At 32.2% G+C, this 17,141-nt stretch overlaps 1 protein-coding gene across 1 annotated transcript in view; it reads left to right on the forward strand.

Moving 5' to 3' along the window:
* LOC122522886 (hemicentin-2) overlaps positions 1 to 17,141 on the forward strand; it is a 102,471-nt gene that overhangs the window by 45,945 nt on the left and 39,385 nt on the right. The window lies entirely within an intron of this gene.

Genomic DNA, 17,141 nt, shown 5'->3' on the forward strand with positions numbered 1-17,141 from the left:
ACACAAATATATTCATTGTACATTTATTATATCTATCATAAATATGAATACTCTTATGAAAAAAATTTTTGATCATTTAATGTAATTAATATAATATTTCAATAAAATGTTATATTTTACAATAACATATCTATATCAATTTGAAAGTTTAATAATTCTAAAATAGGTTTCTGCGAATTAAAATATTAAAAAACTTTGTATTACAAACAAGTATAAATTATTTCAAATTAATAGTAGGAACAACTATGAATACTTTTATTACTAACTGTATATTATTTATATGTATATAAATACTATTCTAGGATTTCTATTTCTAGAAAATTTTGAAGAGCAGTATTGTATATGATAAATAAAGAGCGTCGTTCCACGATGATATAAAGGAACCAGTCGGCTTTGCGAAACTCACCACGGGTGGTCCGGGCTCGAAAAAGGGGACCTTTTAAAGATCGTCCATATAGATACCGTATCCCTTCTTTTCCGAGTCTCTCTATGGTCTCTTTCTTTCTTTCTCTCTTTTTCTCTCTCTCTCTCTTTCACTTTTTCCTAGATCTTATGTGTCCTTTCAGAAGGAGTAAATAAGTAACCGGATACGGAAGTGCTAGGGAGTTTTATCTATGCGCACCACAGAGATCTGTTTCCACCAGGGTTATATTTTACCATCGACGTATCGCGTAAGGAGAAGTAAAGTAACGCTCTAGATTCGCATTTTCGAACGATATACGAGTACTTTCAGCTATCTGCAAAATATTTTACTCCGTCTAGTAAGTATCGACGTTCGATTCGTTCGCCACAATCGATAATTTAAATTCCTGGATAAACGAACGAGATCTATCTCAAATCACATCTACATAGATATATATATATATATGTGTGTGTGTAAATATATAGGTATCTATATGTATATATATGCATATTTATATATATATATATATATATATATAGATACGTTTCAACGTCGATAACATTAAATTTTATATCAAAGAATCTGCCTCGCTTGCGAAAGGATTTCCTTTTCGAATCTTTTCGATGGAATCCTATTGTCAAGAAAGGAAAATATTTTTCCTTACGAAACGTTTTCCTCGGATAATAAATAAATACGAGAAGAAATTTTCAAAGGGGATCGAAATAGTACCTCTGACCTTTATATCAGGTAATTGTTATTGGTTTCCTTTCAGTGGATCTACGATTAATCTTTTATATATTTCTTACTTTTGATTTTTAATATATTGAAAAAAGGAACAAAAACTAATGGTTAGATGGGGAAATTAATGAAATCTATAGTCACATGTGTTGTAAGAGTCTTTATGTTATTAATATTTTGTAACTTAGTGCATTAACAGTAATTACTCGTATGTTAATTGTTAAAATATTATAAATTCCTTTATAATTTTGATCCTAAATAATACGCGTCGGTAAGTACGGCAGTGAAACAAGTAAAAAAAAACTTGAAAAAAATTAATTTTCTGATTTATTATAATATATAAAAATTAAATCTTTTATAAAATGAAGCATTAAACAAATTTAAAACATTTGATTCTTTACATTTATTACTATATCATAATTATCGATACATATATTATGTATATACATATATTATGTATATTATGTATAGTTATTTTGCACTTCATGTTTAACGTAAAACCGACCAACGATTAACGTGTCATTATTTATGCTGATTACAAGTCACCCAAAATGCTTGTTCTTTGGTTAGAAGGAATTTATAGCGGCAATGTAGAGGATCATGAAAAATATAGTAGCATCGATGTTGGATATCTCGTAATAGTGTAGCCATCATCGTTTTCGTTGGTAGCTGGTATATAATAGTAGTGAAGTACATCATCGGCATCGAGTAAGAAGGCACCATTGGAATAACGCTAAAGTGCTGTTAGGAGATGACAGTCGTTTGTCTTGTATGTCGCTTATATACGAAAACAACTCTAAATGATGACTATCATTTGTAGAGTACTTTGGTGGCTCTAGCATGATCTATGTATTTGCTCTATGGTATACGAAATTCTATTCATTATTTCTTTGTGATTTTTATAACATCATCGAAAAGAAATAATTAGTAATATTATTCTTTATTTGTGGTTATAAAAATAGAACAATTTATTATCTTTTAATTATTCTATAAATTCTACGTCATTATTTTCGTTTGATATTGTTAAAGATTTAGATATTATATTTTCTTTTGACCTTTCTTTTAAATCTTATTATAATAATATCATTTCTCATAGTCTCAGTTTATTAGGAGTTATTTACAAGATAACTTTTTAAAAATTAAGAAACTCTTTAAAAATGCTAAAATATTAAAAACTTTTTATTGTCAATTAGTACATCCAATTCTTGAATATGGTAGCATTATCTTGTCCTCATATTGTAATTGCTACAGTTATGACATTGAAAAAGTTCAACACAAATTCTTAGAATTTCTGTCAAATATAGTAGACAACCAATGTCGTTTAATTCTCATAACTACTATGATACTTTAGTAAGAAAAGGGTAATATCTAATATATTTTTGTAAGTAAAATAGTTAAAAAATCCTTATTAATAGTTTATATATCACAAATCATTTTTTTCTCAATGTTCCATATAGAAATCTCCAAAATCACAGTTTACTATACACTGATTAAGAATTAATATGATAATTTTTATTTAAACAAAATAGATATATTCAATCATTCAATATCATTTTTAAAATACTGTCTTGAACCTCTTGTATAATTATCTTTTTCTGTTTCTTTATAAATTTTCTGTTTTCTGTCTTCTATACCCCAAAATACCATTCATTCAAATTATGCATTCAAAAATTATTAAATAAATTATTCTATCTAGTATTAAAAGAAAAAAATAAATTCTTTTGAATAAATTTTATAAATCCCCTAGAGAAGATTGATAATATATTGGGACGACAAGAACAATGTCATGAAAGTATCACTTGTTAAGGTGAAGTAAACAAGAAAAAAAGTCAAGCACTCGAGCGAACTGTTAAGATCTATCCTCGTCGTTAAAGAAGACCGATCGAAAGTCATTCGAGTTTCGGTCAACACGATTCTCAAGGAGATACGAAAAGTTTTTGAGGAGCAACGTTCGATTTCTAGGCTTGACGACGACGACAACTAGGATGACAACGACGACGAGGATGAGACAATATCGAAGAAGAAGGGTTCTCTATGGAAGCCGAGAAAGAAAAAAGAAGAGAAGTAAAAGAATGAAGAAGGAGAGAGGAAGAACAGAATGACGGGTAGGGGGGTGAGGTAGGTATAAGATGTTGTAGAGGGTTGAAGAGATAAAAAGAGATAGATGGATGCACATGGCGCGCAGTTCGAAAGTGGTCGAAACCACAGGTGGTGCAGGATAGGCGAGATATCTTCTACGAGAAGAAGAAGAAGAAGAAGAAGGATAAGATGGTGCTAGTAAGAAATACGAACACACGGGGTTGGGAGAGAATGTGCTATCCTTGGGTAACCAGTCGCTAGATGATACATGTAGAACATGCTTGCACAAATTTCCTTCATTTAACCTTAACTAAAAATGATACATTTTTTTTTACTTCAACATTCTTTTCTCTTATTCTCTTCTTAAGTATTTCAAACAACATACACGGACTATTTCGTTTTAATTTAATATAATATAATTAATGAGAAACGAAAATAGCAGAAAGATTATTATGGTTATTAAACAAAATAGATAGGATATTCTAAGGTTTCTCTTTTTTATTCTTTATTTAATATTTATTATCATTATTTAAAAATTAAAGACAAGCGGAAAAGAAATTTGTATATATTTATTTAAAGATATATTTTGATAAAGTAAAATAGGGTAAAATCGTAAGTGTCTATAATTATCTAAATCACAAATTAATAATCTTCTTATCTTATGCTACTTTTAATGTCTTACTTCTTGACAAAAATATCTCTTACTACGTTGTCGTACTTCTTAACTTTTTCTTATTCATCATATTTCTTAGAAGAATCTTTCGTCGTACTTCTTCACACAAAACATACTCTTCATAATCTCTTACAATTTTTTGCTTACGTTTAATCGATAACTTGCGATCGTATTAATCAAATTTCTAATTGGATAGTAATTTTTTTTTCAATATGTAATATAATATTTATATATTTTCGTACATATTTAACATATATTCAACGATGAAATTGTAATTGACATATTTCTAATTGACACTCAAAAAACGGGTTGTTTTTTTGTCTATTTAATAAGTATAATTAATTGTTTAAGCGATCGTAAGTAGAAAATCGAATTTTCGAAGTCAAACGAGTGGAAGTTTAGTTTGTAAGCAAGTTAAATTTTCTCCGAAGTTTTGTATGCCTTTGGGAATAAATGAAAGGAAGAAAGAAAGAAAGAAAGAAAAAAAAGAAAGAAAGAAAGGAAAAGGGAGGAAAGATCGAAAGAGCTTTTTCTCGCTTTCGTAGGTTTATTTCTTTGAAAGATCAGAGATGCGCTTAGGACGGACAGACGGCGAACCAGAAGGTCGTACGAAGGGACCGAGACGAGCGGAATTTGGCACGCGTGTGGCATACGGAAATGCAAGTTAACAGAGAGAAAATGTAGAAACAAGCAACGGCTATTCTACTCACGATTTTCACGCTCCTAAGAACATTCCGTTTGTCTAGGAAAAATGTAAGCGAAATAGACTCGCGTAAAGAGCGCATTTTTCGAACTAGAAAAGGGGATGAACAATAACCACCGAAAAGGGGTTGGACAGTAAACTGAGAAACCCTTTCTCTCAAAGTGGACAAAAATTTGTCCAATTTATATACCTATTGTATTACAAAAAAGAAACTATTGCTCACGGTCTCTCGTTTCTTTTAAAAGGGTCTTTTATCTTGAATTACGGTTATTTTAGAAGGACGATAGCCAAAAGGGATAGCAGCTATCATTAGATGACCATTATGTGCAGTGAAGAATAAATGAAATTGTATATCTTGTTGCTAATAGAATTTAATTAAATCATTTTGTCAATCTCTCTCTCTCTCTCTCGATATACTATTAAACATATTTTAATTAATAACCTTAATTAGGATTTATTTTCTACAAATGTATATCTTGTAAATGTAAGTTTTTATTCAAGGAAATATTTTTAATTTGTTTTTGTTTCTCTGATGTAAATGACACGTAATCGCATGCGTTTGAGTTTATTCGTCGAGGGATTTAGGGGTGGGTACGATAAACCGATAAATCTTAAGGGCCGAAAGGGCCGAAAGAACCGAGAGCACGTATTACCAGCCCGACAAATTACTCGTTGCGTCGCAGGAGAATTCGCCGTACGTCGTGATAATAATTGAGTGAGAGGAATTCCCTGACCTTTTTTCCCCTCGATTCTTTTTTTATTCTTCTTTTTTTTTGTTTGTTTTCTTTTCTTTTTTTTTCATGTATTCAGCCAACAAGAATATTATTCACGGCGCGTCAGGAGGCTCGTAAAAGCAGAATCCACATAATTGCTTGGTTTACACCGTCGAACGCATATTTTCTTTTTTGTCTTTTTTTTCTGTACTAATCTCGTCGTTCAAAATACGTCGATCGACTTTTTAAAGGGTTAATATCAAAATCATCGATTATGCTTTCTTCGGTCGTATAGTTATCGTTCCATCTGTGGAATACATAATTGCCATTGCAACACGACAAATATGGTTAAAATATACATACGTCGAACGATATCCCACTTCAGTAACGAGAAAATGCCGATATTTTTGTCTGATATTACCTGAAATTATTAATTTTCATTTAACATCGAATTGTTCCACGTACGTATCGCGGGGAAATATATTGTCCCATCGATAAAGTTCATAGGTATTTGCTCCGTATGATTCGTTATATTCAACATTTTGGATCCAATCTAATATAATTTCTCTGTTTGATTTGATAATGTAAGCCGGCAGAAAAATCTTTTCCGATATCTATAAATGTATATGTTTGGAGGAGTAAAGATATAACGTTTTATTCGATGAAAATCTTTTATTCAGTATACCATATCAAAAAAAAAATCCTACTCGAATCGTAATATAACGATACTGTTAAGCGTCAAGAAGAGCCACGTGAAACTTGTTCGGTCCGTAAGTCATACGCTCTCATAGCCGAGATTAGTTTTTTTCTTTAACGCCTCTTGAAAACCATGAAGACTCTTCGTATCGTGGCGGCTGCATCGTGTAAAAGCTGTCGCTCGTAAAAACTGAGAATTACCGAGGAAGAGGGGGAAGAGTTCGTTGAGAAGAAAGGATAGAAGGAACAGGGCCGTTCGATGCTCTTTTTATTTTCTTCGAAATGTTTTTTCTTCTTCCTCGATACAAATTAAAAAAAAAAGAATTCTATGAATTTATGATATAATCTTTTTTTTTTCATCCTTCAAATTAACCTCTTATTATTAGTCATATATATATTATTAGTCTACTATCATTAATTTCTGTCCTTATTCTAATCGTATAATGTAATACAAGACTATGCGATTTAATGGTACACGTAAGTTGAAATATTTCACTATAAATGTTCTAGCGCATAGCGCAGTTTAACATCAGGTATAAAAATTGATCAGACAAATTGAACGATAATTTTGCCGTCATTCGAAAGTTTTTTTAATCTTTAAGACATTATTAATTTTCCATGTGCAATAATGACACTAAGGTAAGATTTAAAAGTAATACTGATCGTAGACTATTTTGGCGAGGTCCATGTATGTATTCACGAATGCGTACCTTCGCATATTTTATACGTATACATATGTATAAATATACGGGCCGTAACTCATATAAGAGAGATTAATGTCTGCTAGCGTGGCTCGGTAACTGTAAAGCTCTCCGTTACAGAGAACTGCTCAGTTCCATACGAAAGCTGTTACTCGCAGCGTTGGAAAACAGACGTTGGAATCGTGATGCGACTATAGAACGTCGTAAAGAGAAGTTTAAAGCGCGTAGTAGTTTCTTAGAAAGTACAAAGGGGGGAAAAAAGGACCAGATAGAAACTAAAGAGATCGAAGATTCCGCGTGCCAAATATGAATCGTGCGAAAAATTGCACCTACCAATGACTTTAAAAATACCTCATGCATAAATAGCTGAACGATTTTCACTTCTCTTTCATTGGGGATCCTATATCTTTTTTCTTACCGAAAGAAAATTTTTACGTGGAAAGCCATTCTTTTATATATTTTTCTTTTCTGCGCATTGAATTCAAGCCCGCAGTAGCTTTGTATATATATGTATACATTCCCAACGCTAATATATATCCTTAAGTGCCAGGCACGGCGTGCTGCTCGTGCACTTACCACTACCGATAGCCCAACCCTCTTGGTTCCCTCTTTACCCCTTCCTATCAAGCATACCCCTTTTTATATCCTCCTTCGTGTTCTTTCTTGGCTTCTCTTCGGTTCACGCCCTTTATTTTCCCATACTTCGAGTTCTCCTTCCTTCCCTTCTCTTTTCACCCGTTCAGGTTTCATGTTTTTCTCTTTCAATCTTTATTTTTTTTTCTCTTTTTTCCCTTTCTCTCTCTCCCTCTCTCTCTCTATCTTTTCTCTTATCACGAATCTTTTGCCATAGCAGAGCACGTGTCTGTTCGAATGCCTGGAATCTTCTAGCAGTTATTTTTAAATAAAATCTCAACGTTGGTGGAAAGTCCAAAATTTGCCGATGGATGGATTAATTGAAACATACGAGGAACGGAAATACGTGACATCGATACGAAAGTAGATAGTACCATTTGCGCATATCTATATATACGTATCTCTCTAGTGAAATTCCGTGTTCGTCTAAAATATTGATTATACATAGATATTTATGATTTTCAACGTCCAAAAAGTCGAATGATTTTGTTCAAAAGGTTGAAATCAGATTTATAAATTTAGAGGACACGTTACATAATTTGTAACTTTGAAAATGAATGTTTAAAAGTAAGGAACTTTAAAAAAAAGTAGAAGCTGTAAAACGTCTTCGTAGGACTGTGCCAGATGTAAATTGTTGAGAATGAAAAGAGATGAGAAGTGGATGACGAGAAGGAGGGAAAAATGAGCGCAAACGTGACCATCCACGATGCAACGACTATACTAGGCACTAATGAGTTAAAGAAGAAGCAATAATCTCCGAAGATCTAACGTTTTTCAAATGATAATACAAAAACTTATTTATGGTTTTTTTTATAATAGCTACTTTTCGCGAATCACTAATACTTTCGAGAATAATTCGTTGATGTATATAATCTCATTCCAGAGTGAGAGAATATCGTCAAAGGGAATCCCTAAAAGGGTGGCCAGTCGTGCATATACTGCAATGTTAAGCTATTTAACATCTACTTATTCGTTATAAACATGCATATACTGCAATGTTAAGCTATTTAACATCTAATTATTCGTTATAAACATGCAACATACAAACGCATCACGCAAAATTACGATTTCTAAAACCTACCATTTCTTTTATTCAATTAATAGAACTTTCTAAAGTATACTAAAGTACATTCGATTTGATACATTAACACTAATCATACCAAGACTTAATGTATACCTATCTCTACCACAGCGGGTCAAATGACCCGACTTTATGTTTCATGCTTGAATGTATGAAATATGGATGTTAGGAAGGAAATAAAAACATAAATTAAATTTATTATAATTAAACAAAATAGTATGTTGAGCATTTCTATTACAAAAGCAAAAAATAAAAATTTTTAATTCATAGTTCATCGCATTTTTTACATATAAGTCTGGCCATTGTACATTTTCCGCAAACATATTTTTTACATTTAGAGCAAATTTTGTTGGTTTTATTTTCTTTACAGTATCCTATTTGACATCTCATACGTTTATAAGCATCTGTAGTAGACTTAGGCAACGATCCTTTCGTATTTGTTCCTTGTTTTGGTTGTTCACGGGCTTCTCGAAAATCGGCGCCAAGTTCTTCTGCTAGCTTGAGTAAAAAATCTTGTCTCGAGATATTTTCTCCTGTCGTTTGCTTGTACAAAATCCAGGCATTTATGCCAGCTAAATCAAGGATATTGAAAAAAACTTGGAGAGGCCATCTGCAAGACTTAGATTTTGTAGTAAATTTCCTCGCCATTTGATCGGTCATGTCTACACCAAATTTGGTTTTATTGTAATATGAAACAGTTTCAGGTAAACGTTTATCATTGTTTTCTACTTTAACGAATTTATGTTTAGAACTAAGTAAAAGTACTTTTTTTGTTGGTTTACTTTTATAGATTGTAAGAGTACAATTATCTGTTGTAAAAATTTTCGATGAAAATCGTTCCATATCATCTTTCTTCTGCTTCGCAATTAGTGGTAATTCTCTTTTATTTGACCGAATAGTTCCAACTAACGTAGTTTTTTTGGCTAGGAGTTGTGTTGCTAGGGATTTTCTTGTGAAGAAGTTGTCTGTGGTCACAGTTCTTCCGCAACCCGTAAATGGCTCAATGAGTTTGAGTACAACATATTCAGAGAGTGGTACTGAAGAGGGCCTATATTCATCTTTTCCAAGATATGGAAGTGCATTTATGACGTATTTGCTATCGACGTCCGATGCTAACAAAAATTTGATTCCAAATTTATCCGGCTTTTTAGGCATGTATTGCGTAAATCTACATCGTACTTTAGTCGGAAATAGCTGTTCGTCTATAGTAATATTTTCACCCGGTTTGTAACAGTTTTGGCTGTTCTCAATGAAAATATTCCAAATTGCAGATACCAAAGCGAATTTATCTGTTTTCAAACGTTGGCTCCGCTGACTTTTTTTATCAAAACGAATAAATCTAAGAATTTCGGTAAAATTATTTCTGCTCATAGTTTCAGAAAAAAATTTAGGCCCCCATATGTTATTCCACAAAAAGGAAATATTCAAATTATTTGCTTCATATGCAGCTCGAGCATATAAAATTGCAATAAATGCATCTAATTTTTTTTTAGATAAACTCCAATCGGAACCTAACACTCTCTTTGCTTCTTCTATTGTGAATGGTCTTATATGGTTCATAATACGGTGGTCAATTATCAATGAAAATGCAGTACTAACTTTACCTTTCATTATATGACGTTTTGCATATCCTGTTGGGCCTACTTCTTGCCTAAAAATGTTATGAAGTGGTGCTCTTCCAGGTGTGCCACCTACATGCATTTGTTGCCAAACAGATCCATCATTCGCAACATTTTGTTCATTTATTTCTACTTCACTTTCTTCCGAACTTGAGAGTAATCTTATTCTTTTTCGGCCACTACATACATTCACAATATTTTCCTCTTCATCGTCAGTATCTGTAGAATCAAACTCATTTTTATTTGCAACCAATATATCTTCATTTTCAGAAAATTCATCTTCACTAATTTCTGAAAACTCTTCGCCAATATTATTTATATCTTCTAAGAACTTGTACTGTCTTGTTTGCTTCGACATTTTTCTGGGTAAAAAATTACCTGTATTACTATAGCTATCAAAATAAAATATAAGCTAGGTACTTACCAAGACTTTCAATTTTTGCCACTTTTTCTTACACTAAAAAGCTATTTTCAATCTAAAATTTGATATTTTCTTGAAATTATTCTAAACTATTTTCGTTGAACTACTTTACGCAACAGTCTTTGGAAGAATGTGCAACTTACTGACTACAAATATGACTCGATAATCTCATAAAACAAAAAAATTCTCTCCGGGTCAAATGACCCGTTGTGGTAGATATCGGTATACAACAATGATTACTCAGAATAAACAAAAGAAAAAAAAAAAAATTTTTATAACTGTACATTAATTACTTAGAAAAAGTCATGAAGTCAAATGTGCAAACGCAATAAAATTATATGTGCATTTTCAATGCAAAAGTTCAAAATGGGTCATTTGACCCGTTATGGTATGTTTAGTGTTAAAATATATCGATTGTCAATTAATCAATTTGAAAAGAAAATTATGTTTATCTTTATTAAATCGTCACAAAATTTTTTTTTAACTAATTACAAAGACGCAATAATGATTTATGATAATTGCAGAGGTACAATAATTACGAGAATGATTTTCTTGATACATGATAACACTTATGACTTCTTTAATTAACAATTCAATTTTCTTTTCAATAAGGTTCATCTTTAATAACATTTCGAAATTCGTTCTCTCATTAGCATACCGCGAATCTAAAATCTTATTTACGATTAGAACTTATTTTAACATCTTAAAGAAAAAAAAAGAAGACCTGCTAGGAATGGTAATTTTACCTGTTTGCTTATTCGATAATACGGGAAGTAAGAATTTAAATGAAATGAACGTTAGAGGTGTTCGATATTTTCTATAACGAAACAATTATGTATATAAAATATTAAGAAAAAAAGAAAAAAAAAAGATTTATATAAAAAAATATTCTACTGCAATGCAATAATATTAAATAAAATTTATGAATATAAAGTAAGATAGCAGATAATTAATATAAAATAAGACAAGGTAATAGGTAGAAATATTTATTAATACTACTACTACTACTAGGCCGAGAAAGAGAAAGAGAAAAGGCACATGCTGCTTGTAGTTTGGCTCGGTCGTCGCACGGTAAAAGTTGTAATTACAATAAATCGCGTTGTAATTGCCGCGGCAATTACCGGCGAGAGCGGAGCAGCCGCCAAAGACTCGTAAATAAAGTCATGCTTGCGCGAAAGCTTCGAGAGCTAGTAGAAAGAAAAAGAAAAAAAAATCTCCAAAAGAGAGAAAGAGAGAAAGAGAGAAAAAGCTTTTCTCGTAGCAAAAATCGTTCCGCAGTCGGTCCACCTCCTTCGTTCGCTCGTTATTCGTTAAGTTTTTTTATTCACTTTTTGTTGTTGTTGTGTTCTTGCAAACTCCGGTTGTGTTCCATTCGCACCAAGTTGATCTGTTTTTCGCGATACGATAAACATGCTGGTTCATTAACAACATTTCTGAGCATTGTTTCGATTCAATCAAACGAACAGAATCGTTGAGATCAACCGTTATTGAACAATTCGTTAAGATCAACTACACCCTATTTTTCTTTTTTACCTTTTCGATTTGTTCCACTCGTTTACTGAAATAGTTTTTTTTTTATTCTTCGCGCTAGTTCGGCTTTAAAACCCGACAACGTTGCGTTCTTGTAATTTTTTCCTTTTTTCTTTTTCTTTTTCCCTTTTCCCATGACGCGCGGACTCCGACGTAACAAAAAATACGACGGGAATTTTTTTGCAGTAATTAGAAATCTTAAAGAAGTCCTTCGACATTATATTATTTACGACAAACTATTTACGAAGTATAAAATTTGCATTTGAAATAAATATTTATTCAAGTTTAAGTGTACGGTTGTGTAGTTTTTCTTTTCTTTCTTTTTGCAATTTTATTTATCATTAATTAACCAGTTAACTTAGGACGATCGGTCATTGGAAAAACACAAATTATGAGATTTCATATTTACTACGGGCATGACTAATTAATTTGTCCCGGCAAGTTTGCGATGACATGGACAGAGTACCGCTTTAAGTAAATCAATTCATCTCTCGGTTAAAATAACAAATATTCTCTCGTTTATTATTATTTTCTTTTTGAAATATATTATAATAAAATAATATAAAATATGTGTGTTAGATATTAAATCTAACGAAAGAAGGTCCCGTCCAATAAAAGTTCTTTTTAAAATCGATAAGAATTTCTCATAAATCTCGAGGTTTTGTCTTAGATCGATAAAAATATGCGTGACTAAAGAGAACTTGTGTAAATTAAACAACAAATTTTCGTTTCTAGTTCGTTTTTTATTCGTAGGTTTCTATTTTTGCGTTCGTATATTGTGGACCTTTAACGTTAACCAAGCGTAGGCATAATTAATGCGCGATCAATCATACAGAATGTATATCCAACGCTGACTCGTACGTCCGTATATTTATGCAAATGAGAGTCGCGTGAATCGAACCGAACGGCTATCGATAAATCTTAATCTGAATATTTCAGTACTTTCGTTATTAAATTTCTTTTGGATGAGAGAGAGAGAGACAGACAGACAGACAGAAACAGAGAGCTATGAATTTTTCTTCGAGATTAATATTTTATTCTAGCATTAGCATGTGATCATTTTAGGAAAGATTAGGATCATTAACTATTCGTAAACACGATTCTTAGATTTTCTTTGGAAATAAGAATCTTAATTAAAGATACATTATGTGTACACACATAGATAAGATTAATTTTTATATTTAATTTAGATAAATTATTTACATATGTATTTAAATATAATAACATTAATAAATGAAAAGAAAATTATATTCTTCATTTTTAACACCTACAATTGATAATACGAGGTTCCGCATAGCTACGCCATATTTCTTGTAAGACATTAATTAGTAAGCATATTAACAAATGCGAAACTCTATTCGTTTTCTATAAATCTTATGAAATATCAAAATATAGAAAGTCATTATTATATCTCAATTACTAAAAATTATAGGATGTGAGAAAATCATACCGTAAAATTATTCGCGAGTAACATTACATAGATGTCGTCAACATTTTCATTATTAATACTTTTTATTTGATTGAAAGTGAACAGTAAAGAGTATAAAAAGTTTTAAACATAGGTCCATTAACTATCCACGTATCACGGATACTAATTCGATTTCAAACGATTCCTTCTATCTACGTTTTAAGTTTTTTTAATATTAGTCGATGATTACGTAGTTTTCTAAGCCGGACGTGGTTTAAGAGGAGGACTAACTCTCAATCAAATGAGAAAGTAGCCTCGAGGTTCGGTTTTTAAACATACCTCGTTTCTTCTTTATTTCTTTACTTTTACAATCGTTGAAGAAAGAAATGCATACATACACATACACACACATATATATATATATATATATATATATATATATATATATGTATTCGTATCTATCTTTGTCTCTATCTATCTTCTATTCATCTAGCTTTCTTTTTTCATTTCTTTCTTTCTTTCTTCAGCGTTTGCCCCGTTCGTGTTAATGCTTCTTTTATCGTCGAATCAATTGTATGAGGAAATGGCAAAAGAAGTAGTGGGAGAAGAGTCATCTAAATAATGGTTGGCTTTCTGGCTAATTGCCTGCCTTAAATCGTGAATAGGTTCGTTACGTTCGAGGTCATTACTGTAAGCCAGTTTCCGTCAAGTTTATGTGCACTACCAAGAGAAGAAAGAAAGATTGTGTGTGTGTGAGTGGGTGGATCTGAGAGAGAGAGAGACTAAGAGAGAGAGAGAGAGAGAAAGAGAAAATAATAAACGCGACAAAGTAGAAGGCTAGTAGTATATGTGTAAGTACTTACTTATCTACAAAGAATCCCAAAAGATTCGTTCGAATGTTTTATTTCATTTCCTTACTATAAAAGAAGATCAAACTGTAATAAAACTGGATAAGTAAATTAACGAAGAAGAAAAAAAAGAAGGAAGTTATTTTGATTTGATCATTTAAAAATTATTATTACCAGCTTCCGCGTCGAGCCGTTTTTGCTCGACTTTTCATTCAAGCCATTTGACGTTTGGACGCATTAAATAAATATGCAAGCGTGTACAACCGGTATACGCGTGTACAACCGATATACAGTGTATACAGTGGTATACACTGCTTGAATAGAAAGTTTTTGCGCGTACCGTCAATGGATACACATGGCGCGAAACGCTTTAAATATAAGTTTTTTTCTGAATAGGGTTGTTAATACTAATTCAAAAGCATACGTATTATTATATATCGAAACGCGTAGAAGAATATCAATAGCTGAGAGAGAAAGAGAGAGCCTCGAAAATGATCCCCACTCGATTTAAACACAAACGAACATCAGCGTCTAATTTCGAAAGCATTCACGTTTGATTCAGACCACATTCACATTTATCTTTGAACAGAGATAAACGGGCGGAGCCAAGAGAAGGCGTCTGCCGATTTATCGGAAGCTGCTAGTACCTTCGATGAAATAACCTTGTGGCTCGTTCGTTCTCCGATGTTACCGAAGAGTAAGGGAGAATGTATGAACGAACGAACGAATGAAGAAAATAAAAAAGAAAAATAGGATTGACTTTCAGTCGTAGATATAAAAAAGAATAATAAACTTTTGGTATACCGAGAAAGAGTATGCCGGGCCCCAGGAACGATAGTTTATGAGATTCGTGGAAACCGAATGATTACTTATTTATGGCCAGGAGGGAAGACGGAACTGAATGGTGCGAGCGAAGGGAAAAGAAGAAAAAAAAAAACAGAAGAGAAAAATACGAAAAAAGGGAGAGAAGCTGCGCGCTCGTACGCACGTTTTGATGTTTCCACTAATCGAACGTTCGAGCTTACTGCGTTCCGCAAGCTGACGGATTCGTTTTCCACATAGAAAAGTTATTTATGGGATTCCTTATGATGCCACCGTGTAGATATCTCTCATTTTTTCTTTTCTTCAACTTCTTAGAACGACGTGGGCGTTTATGAACAAATCGCGATACACGATTCCATCCTGCTCTCGAAACGTCAACGATGTGGACAAAAAGAAGTAGAAGCCGTTTTGTTGTTATTCAACGAATTCTAATTTTGAACTTTGGAACGATTCCATGTAACTCTAAATTAATCGATACCGTTCTAATTACTTTCAATTAACAATTTATTGTAAAGATTCTAATTTATTGATACTATTAATTCGAGCATCGTTAATTGCTAATATAAATATTATACAATTTACGATATATCAATAAATATATATATATAATTCGTAATTTCAAAGAAACCCATTTTCCCCAGCGAAATGAAAAAAATCTATGAACGGTTATGTTGCAATTATTCAATGTTTGCACATGCAGAGATAGGATCGTTCCAACGATCGATTGGATCGAGTCGAGCGTAAAACTGGACCCATGGTGCGTGTGTTTAGCTATCGTGTCCGTTCGTTCGTCCGTTCATTCGTTCGTTCGTTCGTTCGTTCGTGCGTTCGTTAGTTCCTTCGTTCGTCCATTCGTCCGTTCGTTTATTCGACGAGAGCGACGTTATGTGTCTCCTCGTATTGCTTCACGCGACAGGTGAACACACCATTAAGGTCAACCTCGTAGCAAGTTTCCCGAGCAGGGTGCAATAAACTATAGAAGAATGAGGATGAGTGAGAAAGGTGAGGAAAAAGAAAGATGGAAGAGCTTGACTATCCGGTCTCTGAGAGACTTTTCCACGCTAATGTACTCCTTCTTTCCTGTACTTTTTCCTTCACCATCAACGTCGTCGACAAAATGAAAGGAAAAGTAATACAAGTATTAACCGTATGCTCATGTTTTCTTTTACATTTTTTCTTTTTCTCATTATTCTCACCCTTTCTTTCATATTTATATTGTTCCGTTGAATTGATAGTAATCGATCGAATTGATAGAATAGAAAAAGAAGGAATATTGATTATAATATGTTCCTTTTATTTATTTTATATTATTCTCTTTCTCATTATTATAACCTTTTCATTCAGATTCAAATCATCTTGTTGAATAATTTAACAGTTTTGAAAGAAGAAAGTGTATTATGCAATAGTTCCTACTCTGTAATACTTAACAGTTAAATTAGGCTTAGATACTAGTTTCATTAGAATCATAAGATGTAAGGAGGGTGTAAAGGGTTCTTGCGAGAAACTTGTTAAAACATGATAATTCTATCAACATGTAAATCTAATTGAGTAACGGCGCGCCCTACGGTTGCGACATCAGACATCCACTTAATCGTCGTCACATTCATAGACTTAAAGAGACTTTCTTCTTGGCCATTCACTTACCTCCAATTTCACTTTTCAACTTGTTTTCATCGTTATTATTTTTATGTGTTATTAGATTTAATTATTAGGAGTAGCAATTAATTTAATGTCATTTAAACAAATTTAGTATTTATTTATAAGGTCATCATACATATTTTATTCTTCGAAATAGTCTCCATTATTTTTTCGATAATTATTATTATCTATACGAATGCATTATTACATCTAATAATAGTTGTCCCTTTTTCAAACAAACAACTTCCTAACAAAATGAATGCAAACGTATTTTACACTTTTGCATTCGTTATAGTATAGTCATTTATATTAGTGATAACGAACCTTTTTTTTTCATGGTCGCAGTGGGTAAAAGTCAAATAAAAAATGTTTTATTTATCAGTCGCAGGACAAATATTTGAACGAAGTATTTAGAATTCAGAAACAAATTCAACA

Source organism: Polistes fuscatus, unplaced genomic scaffold (assembly GCF_010416935.1).
Source record: "Polistes fuscatus isolate 324 unplaced genomic scaffold, CU_Pfus_HIC Scaffold6, whole genome shotgun sequence".
Lineage (NCBI taxonomy): Eukaryota > Metazoa > Arthropoda > Insecta > Hymenoptera > Vespidae > Polistes > Polistes fuscatus.